This window comes from Pangasianodon hypophthalmus, chromosome 5, assembly GCF_027358585.1.
Source record: "Pangasianodon hypophthalmus isolate fPanHyp1 chromosome 5, fPanHyp1.pri, whole genome shotgun sequence".
Taxonomy (NCBI): domain Eukaryota; kingdom Metazoa; phylum Chordata; class Actinopteri; order Siluriformes; family Pangasiidae; genus Pangasianodon; species Pangasianodon hypophthalmus.
This window is the reverse complement of record NC_069714.1, coordinates 12406782-12427279: the sequence shown is the minus strand read 5'-3', so window position 1 is coordinate 12427279 and position 20498 is coordinate 12406782. Positions and strand designations below refer to the sequence as shown.

Below are 20498 nucleotides of genomic sequence, written 5' to 3'. Positions count from 1 at the left end.
ACTATAACAATATTAAGTTGAATGGTTTAATGAGTGGCATGTGCTGGTGGAGGTTAGGAGACCTGCAGGAGCTTGGACCACACATACCACACTAAGACTTCACTATGTAATCACAGACAACAGAATACTCAGACAGACAATCATACAAGAACCAACTCCTCACATGGGTTTTCATACCACTGTTATACAGAAGACACTCAACTCATACTCTCCATTCCTTCCTCAGACACGTGCTTCTGCTCAGATCTCAGTATCTCTGGCAGACATCTCATCATGGATGGCAGCTCATCAGCTGAAACTTAATCCCAGCAAAACTGAACTGCTGTTCATCCCAGGTGATTCATCCCCATGTCAGGATCTTGTTATGTCCCTGGACAACTCTCAGACCTCACCTTCTGCCACTGCACGCAACCTTGGGGTAAGCATGGACAATCAACTGTCCTTTTCCTCTCACATCGTACACGGTCTTCCTGATTTCTCCTTTACAACATCAGAAGAATTCGTCCATTTCTATCCACACATTTCTATCTCCTACACCACCCCATTGCTATGCTCCCTCCACTGGCTTCCTGTAGCTGCCCGCATCTGATTTAAAACACTGATACTTTCCAACAAAGTCAAACATGGACCAGCACCCAGTTACCTTAAAACACTTATCACACCCCACACTGCACCATACTCCCTCTGATCTTCTAGCACTGCTCGACTGGTCCCACCATCTCTCAGGGTACAAAGAAGGCATATATCAAGACTCTTCTCTGTTCTGGCACCTAGATGGTGGAATGAACCTCCTCTTTTTTTTTTTTTTTTTTTATTGTCTCATATTTAACTTTTCTTTCTTCTTAGTCTTTAATACCTGCACTTTAACTGTCTGTGAGCTGCTGTGATAAGTGAATTTCCCCACTGTGGGATTAATAAAGTTTATCTTATCTTATCTTATCTTATCTTATCTTAGATGTCTGAACAGCTGAGTCACAGCTGGCTGTCTTCAAACAACGTCTAAAGACCTACCTCTTTATGGAGTACTTTAATTAGCACTTATTTTAAAAATCAATTATATAAATAAAAAATCTTGTGTTGTCTGTGTGTTTTTCTTACTATATTACCTCCCCAACAGAGTTTTGATAGAACTGAGATAACTGAGAGTATTCTTAGTCCATGACCTAGTGAACCAGTATCAGGATGTATTTATTGATAGAGACTTCAAAGCACTTCATAATAAAACAAAAGGGCAATGTGTATTACTTGGCACTCGCAGACATGACATTAATCTGCACAGTGACAAAGGACAAAGCACAATCAACTCAATGAGAATGTTCTTCCACAAATAGCTTGCAATAGCATTGCAGTGTGAAATGTAAGATATTTAGATTTTAAATCGCTGGGGTGTATAGCCAATACACCAAACAACATGTAGATAAAAATATGCATAGTTGTACTGCAAAAATATATAAACGTAAGACACTTGTTCCACCTAATAAGAGCTACTCTACTCACACACGTTTTAGCCTTCTTCTCTGGCACTGCTCATTGGCATTCCAGCCTGAGAATCACTCTGTTGGATCTGTGCACTTCACACACACACACACACACACACGCTGATGTCAGTCACTGCTTCTGTTACCATGGATACAACCTAGTTCATGGCGCTTATGGGCTGTCTCTTCTGATAGTAAAGGACTAAAGCAAGTGAAATTGCTCTGGAAAGAAGGCGAGTTCATTGAAATGACTCTCACCAACTCGTCGTTCACAGCACTGCACAGATACGTCACTACATAGATACATAGCACAGCTAGAGGTACATGTATCTACTAGTTATTTCCTTGCATAATTTCCTACTGACGTGGTTGCAATGCTTCACACAGACCTATTGCTGGTCTTAATCAGCTCACCTTCGGATTTTCTGAACATACCACATAGTACATTTAGTTTTTTTAATGGCAGTATTAGCAGAATAATGTCTCAAACCTTTTGCAGTTTTACAGGGACCCCCTGTAAAAAAATTCCACAGATCTTACGACGGATTTATTTTATGAACAATCAAACCATTCAAGTGATGTGTGCAATAATGTTTTGGCTATTTATTGGGGCTATAGAGATTTTTTTTATTGTTGTGACGGTGGTGGGTATACACTATGTTCCAAATTATTATGCAAATACAATTTCAATTAAACAAACATTTGATTTTTATTTTTTCAATTAAAATTTTCAATTGTGCTGCTTCTCCTGTCAGTTTACATCACTGACATCAATCTCAGACAGGTTAAAGTAAAGTAAAACTACTTAAGGAGGTTGGTCCACATTATTAAGCAAGTCACAGGTTTAATGCAATATGGGGAAAAAGAAAGATCTTTCTGCAGACGAAAAGCGTGAAATAGTGCAGTATCTTGCGAAAGGTATGAAAACACTGGATATTTCACGAAAAATTAAGAGAGATCATCGTACTGTGAAAGATTTGTGTGTGATTCAGAATGCAGACGGGTTCGTTCAGATAAAGGCGTATTAAGGAAAGTTTCTGTAAGGCAAATTCATCGTATTAAGAGAGCAGCTGGGAAAAATCCACTGATGAGTAGCAAACAGGTATTTGAAGCTGCTGGTGCCTCTGGAGTCCCAAGAACTTCTCGATGCAGGATCCTCCAGAGGATTGCTGCTGTGCGTAAAGCTGTATTTCGGCCACCCTTAACCAATGCCCACAAGGAGAAACAATTGCAGTGGGCTCAGAAATATATGAAGACTAATTTTCAAACTGTTTTATTCACTGATGAATGCCGTGCTACACTGGATGGTCCAGATGGATGGAGTTCTGGATGGTTGGTGGATGGCTACCATGTCCCAACAAGGCTGCAACGTCAGCAAGGAGGTGGTGGAGTGATGTTTTGGGCTGGAATTACAGGAAATGAGTTGGTAGGCCCCTTTAAGGTGCCTGAAGGTGTCAAAATGACATCAGCAAAATATGTGGAGTTCCTAACTGCCCATTTCCTGCCATGGTATAAAAAGAAGAATCGTGCCTTCTGGAGTAAAATCATTTTCATGCAAGACAATGCACCATCCCATGCTGCAAAAAATACCAGTGAGGCCTTGGCTGCTATGGGCATAAAGGGAGAAAAAATCATGGTGTGGCCACCATCATCCCCTGACCTCAACACTATTGAGAACCTGTGGAGCATCCTTAAAAGGAAGCTCTATGAGGGTGGACGGCAGTTTACCTCTAAACAGCAGCTCTCAACATATCCTCAAAGGAAATACAGGCAGAAACTATACATAGACTTACAAGTTCAATGGATGAGAGAGTTGTTAAGGTGATATCAAAGAAGGGCTGCTATGTTAATATGTAACTTGATCTGTAAAGATGTTTTTTGATTGAAATAGCTTTGATTTGAGAAAAATAACCTCCTAATGCAAAAAAAATTACAAAAGATTTCTGTTTTCAATCCCTTAGAAACTATTAAGTGTTTTGAAATGCTGTTTTGCATAATAATTTGGAACACTGCATTTTAAGTTATTTTGCAAAAAGATGCCATTGCCATCATTGGTAATTTTGTTTAATAAAATCCAGATTACAATATAATTGTTGAGGAATGACTTTTTAGGAAAAAATAAAAAAAAACAGCAATGCATAATAGTTTGGAACACAGTGTATATCATATAATTAGGCTTATCTAACATGATAATAGTTTACAGTTTACACCCCATGTTCTGTGTATTTATTGACCTGTGTATTTATTGTCCTGCACTCATCTGATACTGTTGTGTATTTGCATTTTATGTAGTCTTGCATACTGTTTTGTGTTGCACCCAGATCCTGGAGAAACTACATTTCGTTCCAAAGTATACAAGCTATATAGAGGAATGATAATAAAACCCCACTTGACTTGGCTTGACTTGACTTGACTTGATAAGACAATATTTCCAGACATTCATATCAACTCAAGCTATGCAGTGTACACAGTATGTTTATTCAGTACCACAAACTGTCAAGCTGAGTCGGGGATTCATTCAATTCTAGGGAAGATCATATGAATAAAAGGTTCAAATCAGGTTTCTCAACCTTAAGCTCTAAATGAACAAATGCTGCCCTTATCAACTGCACAGTCATTTGCATTTTTTCTCAATTACTTACATAATGTGCAGGGAATAGAGGCTCTGTTCTCCAGTGACACATTGGACCCAACCCATGAATAGAACAATAGAAGAAGAACTATGCAGGATCCTATTTACTATTTCTGTTTGCTGAAAATGTACTGTGTAATGTCTTCAGTGTTCTGCCCCGCTAGTACACCACTATCTCTACCTGTGTCTATGTACTCTCTTCTTCCTCTCCTTCTTTTTCCACTGTCCGTCTCCACAGTAAACAGTAATCTCCTATCATTACAGTTTTTATTCATGTGTGTATTCATGTCCAGTTGTCCCATTTGATAGCTCATTGGCTGAAACACGAATTGCAGGTATAGATATTTTATACCTTTTTAATAAAATATATTTTATTTTAGATATTCAGAGTAGATATTTAAAATTTGTTATGTGGCTTTCTGGCATAAAAGGAAGCATTATACCTTCTTATACACTTAGGCCTGTCTATGCTGCTCAAAATTACATTTTGATGTTTAGGGGGAAAAAGCTTTTAAGTGTTTGTTCTGATACTGGTTTTAAAATGTTACACATTCTCTTAGTTTTTCCAAAATATGGCATGAGAAAATCCTGCCTGAAACCCACTTGACTCGACTGCTAGTTTGTATTATGATAGCAAACATACTAGTTGTGACATGCTTGCCTTGAATAAGTTACACAATAATGCTGTACCATCTTTAAAGCCTCCAGGTCATGATATCATGTATTTGTACAGATTTATTGACTATATGTGGGAAGAGAAAAAGAAAAGAGCCAGAAAAAGAAAAGAGCTTCTAATGTTAGTTCAGATTTTGGGCTTTTTATGTCAGTGGTGTGAGAAAGATACAACTCTGTATCTTTCTATCAACTCTGTATCAACTCTGTAACCCTGTATCTCTGTATCTGTAACCTGAATGACCTTTCAAAAGACATATGACATATCAAAAGATCATATCAAATCAAAACTTGTGATGATTTGTGGAGTAACTATATGGGCTTGAAGGAAGATAGTTCATCACACCACAACTTCAGTGTTAATGACATGGTAATGGAATTAATCTACAGTCAAGTGGTGGCAGAAAAACAACCTATCAGAAAAAATAAGGTGATAACTGCCAAATTTGGGAAGCATAGAGGGAACACACCAGTAATGCTGATGGGGCAAAAGCTGAAGCTGCTAAGGCCGACTTGCACAGAGTCAGTGTTTCCCTGATGCAACACTGTGAAACCCTCCTACACTTCTGCATTTCAGCCAGTTTAGTGACATCAGTCATGGTAGAAGTATACAAATTCTTTACAGCTGTCAGACTTTTAACACACAGTTAAGAATTACACATAAATACCTATACAACTCAAACAAAAATGTAATTATTTGCCATTGAACTAGTGGAGCCAAAAGCAAAGGATAAACCTTCTTAATCTGGAGCCAAAGTCAAGGATAATAAAACTGGAAACCACAGAAATAGACATGTGGTATTTATAGTGTGAGACTCATGACACATGTTTGTTTCTAAACACCAAAAGAATCCCCTTTTCAGTGCATTTTGTAAGAAGGAAAAAATATTATATTCATTGCTTAAATAAGACTTTTTTCAAGTCTTGTGTCGACTACACAAGGGCGGGGCAGTCGTGGCCTAATGGATAGAGAGTTGGACTTACAACCCGATGGTGAACCTGAAGGTTGTGGGTTCGAGTCTCAGGTCCAGCAGGGATTGTAGGTGGGGGGAGTGAATGACCAGCGCTCTCCTCCACCCTCAATACCACGACTGAGATGAGACCCTTGAGCAAGGTACCGAACCCCCAACTGCTCCCTGGGTGCCGCAGCAAAAAAGGCTGCCCACTGCTCCGGGTGTGTGTTCACTACTGTGTGTTTGCACTTGGATGGGTTAAATGCAGAGCACAAATTCTGAGTATGGGTCACCACACTAGGCCAAAAGTCACTTCACTTCACTTCAGACTAAAGCAGCAATGTAGTACTATCAAAGGTAAATATGCAGCCATGTGGCAGTCAGGAAAATCTTATTGTAAATGGTGTTTATCCATTACAAGCTTTTCTGTAATGCATGTTAACAGTGGAGAAGTGCACTAGTGTGACTGTTTCCGTCACAGCAGGAGCTTGAGAAGGCTGCATAAGACCAAATGGAGTAATGGATAGGCAATACATATCACAGGCAACACCTTTTGGTTGCTTTCACAGGTGCATTAACATGCACAGAGCTGTGTAAAGTGTCAAGTTTCTTACTCACAACATCTTACTGTGAATACCATACAATGACATTCTGATAGCATGTGTGTGAGTTGAAGACTACCACAGTGGGTTTGAAGATGGTGATGGGTTTTGTGTGGGAAAAACAGCTTTCTTTTACATTTGTTGCTTGTTTGATTTTCACTGCATGTCATGATAGACAGGGTAAAAAGTTTTAGGTTGTCATATCATCCAGTGGCAATGAGTTTGTTAATCATCAGAATGGAATGAGTTTCTGTAGTGTTACTGAAAAGAAAATCTAGAATTTTTTTCTTAGAATAAATTTGTGTTGCTGTGGAATAATGTAATGACACAAATTCAGGTTAAAAAAAACACATCTTTGTACAGAAACATCTCTTTGCTGTTCTTCAGGCAGATAGGATTGCTGTGTCCCTATGGTTACTGTCATGCTCACATGGAGCTTTAACTGCCCTAATTATTATCCTTGAGCAACAACAAACCAGAATAAATCAGGGCACTGCGCAGATGGCAGGGGACTGTTTTCACTGCTCTGAATTTCCTGTAGCCCTCTTCTCTCTCTCTATGAATCAGAAAGACACAAAAAATAGAAACCAGATGCAACTAAAATGACACAGCACAAACATAATTATAACATACATAATTATAGTGATGTTTGTACTGCTCACTATGACTTTGCTTCTTCTACTGTCTGGATGCTTTTCTTGCAGTGATACATCAACACGCCCATGATGTGGGTTTTGATTTGGGAGAGTCAAGACAAGGTGGACAAGGACAAGAGGACAACGCGAAGCTTCAAGAGACTGAAACAAACCTCTAATGATAATTGAGACTGAGCCAAAGACAATGAAACTAAATAAAAACAGGATGGATAGCTGGATAACTGCTTGTAGTGCTACATAACAATAATGTTTTTTAAAGAAGTACAGGTCTATAATCTACACCAATACTGATGATGCTGTGAAGAGAAGCTTAGGTAAGATAAAGCTTATACAAACTGACAGCTAACTTTTTAAAAATGGTATCATAACCTATGCTATAAAGCCTGAGCTATTCTAGGCTATTATTTTTGCGACTATAATGTACTGGATAAAAGTGCAGAGAAGTGCTTTGAGAACTCCCTGTATAAGGAAATGGTGTAAGATGTAAAGACTCTGGAGATACCAGCTGCAGCGACTCAGTAGATTTAGAAAGTAATGAGGTAGAAAATATAGAGAGGGCAGTCATAACTAAAGCCGAAACTGCTTATGTCAGTCCTAAGCCTTTAGAGGGAACAGGGAAAAGTCTGACAAACATAGAAAAAGTATGATACAGCATGGGGGTGGAGTGTAGCAGTGAAGAGGGATTTGAAGAGGAAGTCAGGGCAAGTGGAAACACAGGCAGATAACTCATATTCATTCTCCTCAAAGACTGCAGGATCAAAGACACGGGATAGAAAATTCAGATTGGCCCACATCACAGGACAACAGCACTGCTGATTAGAATTTCGGAAGTGCATAAATTAATGTTGAATGAAAAGCGGTAATTATATGCATAAAATTATCTGCACTGTTGGTGAGCTATAAAACATCGAATTCTGGAAGGCTATGCTGCAATGTTGCTGTAGCAAAAGGGGAATAAGACAGCCACTAAATTATTAATTAATGTTAATGTTCTACTGAGCATATTGGAGTGGATGAGACAACCATTAAATTAATATATCACAGTAGATTTGTGTGCTGTATTAGTAAAATAAACATTACTTTTTTGTTGCAAAGCACAGAATTTGTCAAAGATACTGTTTGAGGCATAGGCTATGTCTTTCATGTAGCTTCGCCCCATTTTGCATTCTGAATTCACATAGCGCTAAATATAATCATCATAATCAAGAAATATTTACGGTTTAGTTAACATTACTCCAAATCAAACATGTTTTGACATGCTACTTGATAATATGTGATTTATTTGATTCTAAATCTTAAATCAGAGTTACAAATTAGTAAATCTTGCAGCATGTTCTGAAGCAATATGTTCTTTATTGTGTACAATTACACCTTTTTGTTTAAAATTGTTTAAAATTAACTACTCCTGTTTCATTACTGATCTTATTACTTGATGACCTTTTTTTATTTAGATCAATTCATAGTAAGCTTGCATAAAATGTGTCTGAAAAAACTGGGTGTGTGCAGTGAAGACTTGGTGTTGTCTTCTATATCTGTAGCCTATCCTCACAGACCTGTACAAATACATTCACAAGTTCTCTTTGTTTATCCAGAGTTTAAATGTACAACATTTTTACTGACATCTCTACTAGCAGTTGGCATAACTCACAAAAGCCTTATTTTTTTTTTTTGACCCAATGCATTATGCTTTCAAATACTGAACAATAAATGAATGAATGAATGAATGAATAAATAAATAAATAAAACTGCTTTGGACAACCTGTTTTTTTATAGGCTATCAACTTAAAAGCTTGTTTTCAGAAAAGCTTTTTATTATAACCAAAAAGTTAATTCACCATATTTAAAACATTGTGTTGGATCGATGTAATTTTACCAGCAGTTGGCATAATTCAAAAAGCCTAATGCAAAACATTGCCTTTTTTTTTGTTGACCCAATGCTTTATTTTTTAGATGGTAGAATTTGTAGTTAATGTCCATATAAACAGAGCTAAAGACTAACATTATTTTGTGTGTGTGTGTTTAATTATTAAACACCTGATGAGAAATGTGCTTATTCTAAGCACATTTATGGTTAGCTTAAAGTTAAAAAGAAGAGAACAGAACCTAGGTAAGTTTGCAGATATGAAATGATTACTTCCTGGCAATATGTGCTGCCAGAGCGATGGCTTTATTTGTGCACGCTCTGTTGCTTATCTAAAGTTTTTGATGTCTAACCAGGAAGTAAGTGTAAGTAACTTTAAAGAACTTTCTCTTTAAGATACATGAGAGCTATGAAGAATGTAAGGTAGCTTATTCTAAGCACATTTATGTGTATTATTCTAATTATTATGTATATTATTCTAATCATTTCATATTTGCAAACTTACCTAGGTTCTGTTCTCTTCTTTTTAACTTTAAGCTAACCTTAAGCTAAATCTTTCCCATAGTACTCAGGTTGTGAGTCATGGTGTGCACAATAAAGCTTTTATTTTCATAACACATATGTATTACTGAAGAGAATATGATCATTACAGCAGATAGGTCCACAAGTATTTGAACAGTGACACGATTTTTGTAATTTTGCCTCAGTACACTAACGATGGCCTCCTTCAGTTGCATCGACACCTCTTTGGACCACATATTGAGAGTTCCCATGAACAAGCAAATGCAAATTCAACACTTGGAATCAACTCCAAAGCATTTATCTCCTTAATTTGTTATGAAATAAGGAGGAAACATGCCACATCTAGCCATTAAACTGCTTATTAGTCAACTGTAAATTACTTTTGAGCCTGTGAAAATGGAGGGACTATGTAACAAATATCTGTAATTCCTAAACAGTTAATGCAATATTTTTGTTAAACCCCTTGAATTAAAGGTGAAAGTCTACACTTCAATCACACCTTGTGATTGCTTCATTTCAAATCCATCGTCGTGGTGTACAGAGGCAAAAATTACAAAAACTGTGTCACCGTCCAAATACTTATGGACCTGAATGTATCTTCGGAAGACATTTTTTTCACCATGTTATGAAAACTCCTCGAATGTACATAGGTTTGCAGATCTCAAACACAGATATACACATCAAAAACCTTAGATAAGCAACAGAGAGTGCACAAATAAAGCCATCGCTCCAGCAGCACATATTGCCAGGAAGTAAGTAACTTTAAAGAACTTTTTCTCTAAGATACGAGCTATGAAGAATGTAAGGTAGTTTTTTCTGCAGATAACAGATTTTTCTTAATAAAATATATTTTCTGTATGGAAAAGTAAAACTAATAACCCTAAAGCCTTATCATCTGAATCCTTAATATACTAGTATTGCTCTAATTGCCCTATTTATATACTATAGTTTGTATAATATAGTTATATATAATATAGTTTGTAATTTATTTTAAAAAGTCTTCAGGACAGAGTACTGGGAACATGACAAGGTGCGTTTTCCTCTCATGAGGGAACAACCGCATATAGCTGTTATAAGTGATAACAGGAACTAATTTGTCTTTCAGATATTCCACAATATTAAATGTAACTATAAACAGCTAAAAAGGACAGTGTGTAGATTAATAAATTGAAAATGGTAATTGTTGGCAAATTGCTGCAGTATAAGTGGAATAGAAGACTTCAGGAATGTTACAGGAATGTACACAAATTCAGGGTTGTAACTGCATCCCACCACCCTGTCATGGATGATTCTCCTATAATAGAACTCTCTGTCATGGTTTATTGCTTACCTATGACCTAGATGCACAATTCACCATAAACAGTCTCAAAATATAACTAAATGCATATCCACCACCCAATTTCTCCCAGGGGCAGCAAGGTGGGTTAATGCTTGTGTAGAATTTCTGTGTGGTTCTTCTGGATTCTCCAGTTTCCTCCCAATTCCTAAAGTGCCCCCAGGTATGAATGCGTGTGTGAGTGCCTCGCGGCCAGTTCTCTGAGCACTGGATCCGGATCCACCGTTGATAAAGCGGTTACTGGTGATGAAGGAATGAGTAAATTAATTTGTCCCCGGTAACCTAGTGGGAAAAGCCTGGGTCCCTCTCACCTCTGCGGCCTTGGTTTGATTCCTGGCCAGGGAACCGACCCGAGCCAGTGAGTAAATGAATGATAACCTATTGGGAAAAGCCGGGGTCCCTCTCACCGCCACGGCCTGGGTTCCATTCTCGGCCAGGGAAACAATCTCAGCTAATGAGTAAATGAATTTGACCCCAGTAACCTACTGGGAAAAGTGAAGTGAAGTGAAGTGACTTGTGGCCAAGTGTGGGGACCCATACTAGGAATTTGTGCTCTGCATTTAACCCATCCAAGTGCGCACACACACAGTAGTGAACACACACCCGGAGCAGTGGGCAGCCTTTTTTTGCTGCAGCACCCAGGGAGCAGTTGAGGGTTTGGTACCTTGCTCAAGGGTCTCACCTCAGTCGTGGTATTGAGGGTGGAAGAGAGCGCTGGTTCTCTCTTCCACTCCCCCCCACCTACAATCCCTGCCGGACCTGAAACTCGAACCCACAACCTTCAGGTTCACCTTCAGGTTCACGTTGCAAGTCCGACTCTCTATCCATTAGGCCACGACTTCCTCCGAAAAGCCAGGGTCCCTCTCACTGCTGGGGTCTGGGTTCGATTCCTGGCCAGGGAACCTACCCCTGCCGCTGGGGTTGCATAAGACCGCGCAGGGTTGCATCAGGAAGGGCATCCGGTATAAAAACTGTGCCAAATCAAATATCCAATGATCCGCTGAAGAAGAACAACAACCACCACCTAGTGGGAAAAGTTTGATTCTGGCAACCCTTCGTGTGCGGGCGCGGAACCACGCCCTCTGCCGGCTGAGCGGGGAAAAGCAGCTGCAGCGTCTCCTCCCCCACAGCTGGATAACAGCACCATAAAGGCTGGAAAAGACGCTCACGCACCCCCCGGCGCATCTCAGCATGCCTCTCGCTCAGTGTACCAGCAACAGCACCCAGTAACGCAGCGTCAAAGCGAAGCGGAGCGGCACATACCTTCACAGAACAATGAATGCGGGCTGATTTCAGAGGTAAGACGCGCGTCCATGGCGTTGGGACTCAGTCGCTCAAGGCCGACCGACTAGCGCTTTGTGCTCGCACATCACAAGCGCATTGGAGGAAAATGGACGCAAATCTGCAGCGATTCCGGTTGCGCGCGTGCACAATGGCAAAGCAGCATGCTCCGAGTCTAGCCTGATATCCGTTAGAGCAGCTTAGTTAGTATTTAGGAAACGTGCATCCATGAATGGAGCTTCTCGAATAATTAATGAAGTAACTGGATTGCGGCTGTATTGTGCTCTAAAGCATGTGAGCATCGTGGCTTTAATCTGGAGCCAAAACATTTGCGTGTTGCATTCGTGCTCGGTTTGTAAACGCCTGGCTGATGATGCAGCATGTTCCCAGCTGTTCTGTGATGATCACTGCAACTTTATCATACGATAAAGACGGTTTGGCTTGTGTAGCATTTTTGTCTGTTGTTGCTGTGACTAGCCAGCATGAGCAGTCACCTTTGGGCGTTGTTGAAAGCAAATATCAGTAAGGACATTTAAATTAGATTTAGCCTAGATTTGAATTTCTGCCCAAAATAAACCATGGAACTGCTTGGAAAGTCATATTGATAAACGTTTTCCATTTTTTTCTTTTTATGTGCATTTTATCTGAACAGGAAATCATGGATCTGAGCAGCTTGTGCTCGAAATAAAATGACATTATAGTGGAGGCTATAGGCTTTCATGCTCCTCAGGTATTCCTGACCAGGCTGGGAGATGTGTCTCTTGCTCATGATCATGATCATGATCATCTACTGGTTTTAACTTTCCTGATGAAAAATCCAGCTTGGTCTGACCTAGCTGCCAAAACATTGGCCGAGCTGGTCATCCCAACTGATCAATAAATATTTGAGATTTCTAATTGTTGTGTTTGTCCTAACCCTAACCCTTTATTATTTATCTAGGATGTAGTATTATTAACAGTAATTCAGAAGCTGTTTCCTTTCTACCAGTATGTACCAAGTGGCAAAGATGGTCTACCAGTGTGTGTTTTGGCAGCTTGACTTTTCAGCAGGGTTACCACATAATAACCGTGCTGCGTAGCACATTGATGACTATCTTCCCCCTGTTACTCTGACGACTATTCATTTAATGAAAATTAACTTTATTTCTCACTGAGTACTGAGTGTGGGAAAGTTCATGGATGTTCTTTACTCATCCTGTTTGGCCTGACTAAAATTAGATTACTGAATACTTGTCATTAGTGTATTTTTGGTCAGTCAGGATTAACTAAGTATTCTCTTTGATGAACACAGCACTTGTTTTTCCTGGCTGAAATGTAGATGTTCTATTGATGTCGGCTGATGCGTATTTTTCATGTCTTAAATGCAAACATGCTCGCCCGATTACCCCGATGGAGCAAATAGTTGTATAGGTTGGCTAAATAAATTCTGTCTCACTAAACAAAGTCATGTTCATTCTCTACAAACGTATGTATGTGCTCTTGGGTTTCTGCAGTTGGTTTTATGCTAACAGGAGCTTACAGCTTTTAAGTTGTGTAGACACGTCCAGGCAGGTTTACAAGGTGAAGAATCTGTTGAAGTTTGCATAGTCAAAGTAAAAGCTTTCACCAAGTTTGCTTTTGATGTTTAGTTTTCTCCTGAGAGAATGTGCAATGGAGGGAGAAACAGCAGTTGTTTTAAGATAAATGCTGGGTTATTTGTCCTGTTCTGCTGATGTGTACACTGCTCTAATTATTGCCAGAAGTACGTTTATGGTGGGAGCTGAGGAGAATTTTCAGGCTTCATTCTGACCGGCCAGATGGGGTCTGTGCCTTCCTATCCTAGCTCATGGACAGCCAATAATATTCCTTCATCAACTGGTCCCTCTTTCATTACGGCCAATTATCAGCTTGTATGGTCATGCTATAATCTTTTCTGTAAACCACATAAGTATAGGATTATATACACAGTACTTTTGTTATACTATTTATTACTAAAAAGATGCCTGTGAATAGTCAGAAATATTAATTTTAGAATTGTATTTGCGGTTGTTGGTCTTTAAGTGTTGAAAAAGAGATTGATTTTGGATTTTTCACACCATCTCTACTAAAAAAAAAATTTTATATATATATATATATATATATATATATATATATATATATATATATATATATATATATATATATATATATATATATATATTTCCTGTTCATATTCCTGTTATATTCTTAACATGTCTTCACCGTTGTACACTGATTGTACATACATACATATATAGATCACATTTATCCCTATTTATAATACCTACTGGACCTCCTGTACATATGTCATCCATTCCCCTGTACATATCACCCTCATAGCTATATATCCTTATTTGTAATTTATTGTAAATATGCCACTTATGCAGTTAGCATCTAATCAGAAGTGCATGTCATTGGCTTTGTATATGAACAATGACTATAAAGTTGAACCTAATCTAATCTAAAATGTAATAGAAAGAATGACCGGAATATTGACATCCACAAATGTAGCACGTGATTGTTATTTAGATAATACAAGAGGTGACTGATGCTATTAGTCTGAATGAACTCTTGACTTTACCGGCTGTTTACTGGTGTTAAATATTCTGAAGAGGGAGATGCTGTTTTCATACACTATATTGCCAAAAGTATGTGGACACCTGACTGTCACATTCATATGTGGGTCTTCCCCAAACTGTTGCCAAGAAGGTTGGAAGCACACAATTGTATAGAATGGCTTTGTATGCTGTAGTATTAAGATTTCCCTTCGCTGGAATTAAAGGGCTCAAACCTGTTTCATTGTGACATTGCCCATGTGGATAAAGTGAGGTCCATGAAGACATCATTTGCTAAGGTTGATGTAGAAGAACTCGAGTCCTGACCTCAACCCCACTGAACACCTTTGGGATGAATTGGAACGCAGGCTGCGCACCAGGCCACCTCGCCTGACATCAGTGCCTGACCTCACTAATGCTCTTGTGGCTGAATGGGCACAAATCCCCACAGCCACATTCCAAAATCTAGTGGAAAGCCTTCTCAGAAGAGTGGGGGCTTTTAGTGAATAGAAGGTCAACTCCGTTTTAATGCCCATGCTTTTCAAATGGACACACATGGGTGTGATGGTCAGGTGTCCACATACTTTTGGCAGTATAATGCAGATACCTGTCACTCTCACATCTGAGAGTAGGTCATGGATGTGTAGCATTGATGAGTGCCATTGTGCATGACAGAAGGGGTGTGAAAAGCACAAATCATTCTAGGGCTGTTCCTTCTAGACATCAGTGATTCATTTGGTTAAAAGTTTATTGGTTGACTAAGATTTTTATAGGCATGTTTCTACCAGAGAACATTGTACATCCTATAGAGTTAAGCAATAGTCTACTTTGTTTAATGTCATCAGTTGGGCAACTCTCTTCATGTGAAATAGCAATATAAGAGGGAGTTAAATCTCTTTGCCCAAGTTCTTTATATAGCTAACACTCTTTACATTAGCTTTATCAGCAAATTAAATTTTAAGTAAGATAAGATAAGAGTAAGATATTCCATTATTTGTCCCACAGTGGGGAAATTGCATTAAACACACAAACATCTGGCCATTCTCCTCTCACCTCTTTCATCAACAAGGCATTTCCACCCAAAGAACTGCTGCTCACTTGATGTTTTGTTTTTTGTCCCATTTTGTGTATATTATATAGACTTCCGATCCTGACAACAGTTTCAGACCAGCCCGTCTGGCACCAACAACCATGCCGTGGTCAAAGTCACTGAGATCACATTTTTGTCTCCATTCTGATATTTGATGTGAACATACAATATACAATTACACTGTCCACCTTTTTGGACATTTGGTGTAAAAAATTGTATAAATAGTATTCTGCATAGTGATCTGCAATGAAACAGTGACACAAATAGTTAGATAACAGTTTACTCTTATAGAAACTTGTATAAAACTTGTATAAAATTCCACATGCGCAAGGAAATGCTTTTATTCTTCACCAGCCCTCTGTCTTCATTTTTCCTCGTTGTTTGTATTTGAGGGACCCAGAGCCACTCTGTTGTGTTTGTACAATTTAGTGAGCTGCTGTTAGGGGTTTCAATAACCCTCTGTGGTGTCGATGATTTTAATGACTAAACAGGAGGTGTGTGCAGAGAAGAGGCAATTAATGAAAAGATTATTAAGGATTTTGGTTTTATACAAAATACTGTAATTGTTTTTGACTGTCATCGTGTCTCAATGGTTAAGGCTCTGGGTTACTGATCAGAAGGTTGGGAGTTTAAGCCCCAGCACCGCCAAGTGCCACTGTTGGGCTCTTGAGCAAGGCCTTACCCCTCTCTGCTCCAGGGTTGCTGTATCATGGCTGACCCTGCACTCTGACCCCTAACTTCCTAACAAACTGAGATATGTGAAGAAAAGAATTTCACTCTCCTGTAAAGTATATGTGACAAATTAAAAAAAAAAAAAAAAGGCTTCTTCTATTTCATATTCTATTTCATATGAAATGTCATGCTGCTGCAGAAGCCAGTAATGTGAGAGTGTCTGCTGAAGGCCATTCCTGGTGTCCCTGTGTTTGTTGGATAAGTGTAGAACTCTCTTCTGTCATTGTAACTCAAAGATGGACACCTCACACAAGCCTATGCTGCTGCCTTTTGATATCTTTCTCTATTTTTTTTTTTTTTTAAAAGAAGAAACTTTTTCTTTGTCTAATGGGCTGTGAGGCATTAGGAGAGTGTCTGGCATGCAGCACTGGGCACAGAAATTTGAGACGATGACTACAGAGCAGCCGCTATGAGCTGTGTACCACCAGGGTAAACTTATCCGTGCCTGCTGAAAGCCACGGTTCTCCAACTTCACACAGACTGAAAGCACTTCAATTAGAGGCACACAAAGGAAGGGTAATGGAGTCTTACTACAAACTTGTAAGCATTTGCCCTGGATGTAATGCCAAGACACACTACAGTTCACTTTCCTGCAAATGTTGATTACTGCTTGCGTCATCCAGCAGCAAGCTCTGTCATAACTTGTCTGATTCTGATTTCGTGTACATGAGAGCTGACTCTTCTGTGGTTTATGTTTTTAATGGCAGCTCTGTTCTTAAATTCTTTAAATTTACCAAGATATTTATTTAGCATTCATTCATCTTCAGTGACCACTTTACCGGTACTGGTCAGGGTCATGGTGGTTCTGAAGCCTGTCCCAGAACACAACAATAGGATGAAACAAATCCTGCTGACTGGACTCAGCCAGGGCTTTAAAAGGTTTATCACAGCCCATCATGTTGTATTCTGTTTGACAAAATCTGCTGCATGTTTCAATGTAAAGAACTATTCTCACTTTATCTGCAGATATTCTGCTGTAGATACCTTTGATGCAAAAGAAGAGCACAGGACTATGGTGAAATCTGATAAATGACATTTTTGTCAGTATGAATAAAAAAAAATTCCTTTGCAACCTTATGACTTGGGGAAAAAAATTATAACGTGTCTTCGTACATGAACAACATGTGTTTGCTGTCTGTATCCTTGAGGATCCTAACACAGCAGAAATCTGATTACCCCTAATGCCCCAAATTCAGCCCATTAAGGCTTTGATAAGTAGCTGAGGAGGTAAGAGGCATTATAGATGAGGCAGAATGCTAAACTCTGCAGGGACTGGAGTCTTATTACAGTCATGGGAAAAAGAAAGTACACCCTCCTTCAATTCTGTATTTTTATTTAGCAGGGCCTAAATAACAATTGTGTGGTCCTGAGTAATTTCTGTAAACAAATAGATAACCTCAGGTGACAACAACAACAACAAAAAAAACACAACAGATATGTCAATATGTAGTATGTAGTAAACCATCATTCAGAAAACAGATGGGAAAACAATAAGCACACCATATAATTCAGTAACATGTAGAACCACTTTTGGCAATAAGTTGAAGTAGATGTTTTCTGTAGGAGTTTCAGTCCCTCACATTGTTTTGGAGACTTTTTGGCCCACTCTTCTTTACAGCATTGCTTCAGTTCATTGTTACTTGAGGGCATTCGTTTATGCACACCTCTCTTCCCATCACAGCTTCTCAGTGGGGTTGAGGTCTGGACTTTCCAACACCTTCCAAGACTTTTTTTTTTTCTTCTTTAGCCATTCAGATGTCAATTTGCTGGTGTGCTTGGGATCGTTGTGCTGTCTCATGACCCAATGTCGACCTTAAGCTGCTGGACAGATGGCCTCACATTTGTCCCAAGAATATTCTGGTGTAAAGGGAGTTCATCATTGTCTCAATGACTGCAAGTTTCCCAGGTCCAGCTTGACTGTTGGTGTGAGGTGTTTATAGCGATAGGCTGTGTTTGGTTTTCATCAAACATGGCACTGTGCATGATGAGCAAACATCACCACCTTGGTCTTATCATTCCATGCATATTGTTCCAGAATTTTTGTGGTTTTTTAGATACAATTCTGCAAATCTACATCATGCTGCCTTATTCTTTTTTTGGAGAGAAGGACTTTTTCCTAGCCACCATTCCATGAAAGCCATACTTGTTCTGTCTTTTTTTCTGACTGTGATCTCATGAACATAAACATTTAATGTGCTTACAGAGACCTGTAGGTCACATGATGTGGGTCTTTTGGTTTTATATATAACTCTGAGCGTTAAAAGGTCTGACCTTGAGCCTAATTTGATGGGAGGCCCACTCCTGGGAAGATTGGCAACTGTCTTGAAGGCTCTCCATTAGTAAACTATTCTTCTTACTGTATAATGGTAAATTTCAAATTGTTTGGAGATGGCCTTATAACCCTTCCCAGATTGATGAGCAGCAACAGTTGCTTCTCTGTGGTCATGGCTGATGTCCTTTCTTCTTGGCATGATGTGGACACACCCCTGAGTACTTCAGAACACCAAACTGCCAACATTTCTGCTTATATAGAGGTAGTCGCTCTTCTTGATGATTTTAGAAATAACTGGCTGCTAATTACTCTCTTAATAATTGTGGAAGTAGGACGTGTGTACTTATTTTTCCCCACTTGGTTTCTGAATGTTGGTTTACTTTCTGGGGAAAAATGACTATATATTGAAATCTGTTGTTTTTTTGTTGTCACCTGAAGTTATTTGTTTGTTTTTAGAAGTTGGTGAGGACCACACAATTGTTATTTATCCCCTGATAAATAAATAACATAGAATTGTAGGGAGATGTCATTTCTTTTCCCCATGATTGTAAATAAATCACTTTAGCCAACTGGCCCCATGATGTCGTGTGTGTGTGTGTGTGTGTGTGTGTGTGTGTGTGTGTGTGTGTGTGTGTGTGTGTGTGTGTGTGTGGGGACACATTTGGAACATAGAAAGAGACTGATTGTCTTTTTATGTGGTCATTTGCACAATGGGTACAGTAATGGCAAGTACAGTGTACATAGACTATGGCTTTGTCTTTTGAATGCACTAAATGTGTTTTGTTGAGGCTCATACACTGGATTAACCACACAAAATTACCCCCAAGGTGTGAATGTGTGCGCAAATACAAGTAAAACAAATACAAGCGTATTATTTGAGCTAAGGATACTAATACTCCTGGATATAAATGGCACAATACCAATTTTCTCTTTTCTGATACTAATACTGAAACCCTGAGTACCAGTTGATAACAGTCCAATTATTTTTTTAACTACTGAGTGTTACAAGATTGAATTCAAGCACTTCATTTACTTCATTCACTCAAACTGCTCAAACACACGACAGGAAGAAATTCATAACTATCACGACGTATGCAACACAGATTTCTTATTTCGTGTGAAGTATTTACACACAGTCCCCATGATAGCAACTCCCACACATGCTTAGTAGTCTAGTCTACTCAGTGTTATTCTGGTGACTAGGGTAGCGAATGTGATGCAAGTACAATTTTACTCAGAAGTTTACTCAGTTTTACTCAGAAGTTTACTCAGTTTTACTCAGAAGTTTAATCCAGCACACAATGTTTTTTTTTTTGTTTTGTTTTTTTTTTTTTGTTTTTTTTTTTTTTTAAATCAAGGCTCATCAGAACACCACCTAGAACACGCTGTTTAGTCAAAGCCATAACTGTAAACAGCAAAACAGGAAAGAAGAGTCAAAACACAGGAACAAGGAAGAAACTACAAAGCTCATGCACAGTACTTTTCTTTTAATTCCTGTCGATCACACATATTTATAGGATCACACTGTACAACAGTAATAGGTCTGATTGACACGCCATGTCTTTAACACTCAAGCTGTACATAAAACCTCATTTCTGTCTACTGAAAATTTCATATAGTTGAAGATTATATAGTTTTCCCATTAACCTAGGTGGCTGTGTCTGTCACTCAGTCTTAGAGTTTTATACACAATACTACACACACACACACACACACACACACACACACACACACAGCACATATTGTCTCTCTATCTTCCTTGTTTTCTCTCACTCTCACTCTCTCTCTCTGTCAGTCATCAGAATGTGGTAGTGCCTTTCACTTGTACCTTTGCAAACAGCCTTGATGCTTTGAAGCTT

General features: G+C 38.9%; 1 protein-coding gene across 1 annotated transcript in view; it reads left to right on the top strand.

Moving 5' to 3' along the window:
* Nucleotides 1-11778: 11778 nt before the first annotated feature.
* The window catches only part of st6gal2a (ST6 beta-galactosamide alpha-2,6-sialyltranferase 2a), a 36197-nt gene continuing 27477 nt past the window's right edge, over nucleotides 11779-20498 (top strand). The window contains exon 1 of the mRNA XM_026912464.3: nucleotides 11779-12010. The gene's annotated coding sequence lies outside the window, so the exon portion shown is untranslated. The remainder of the gene's footprint in view (nucleotides 12011-20498) is intronic.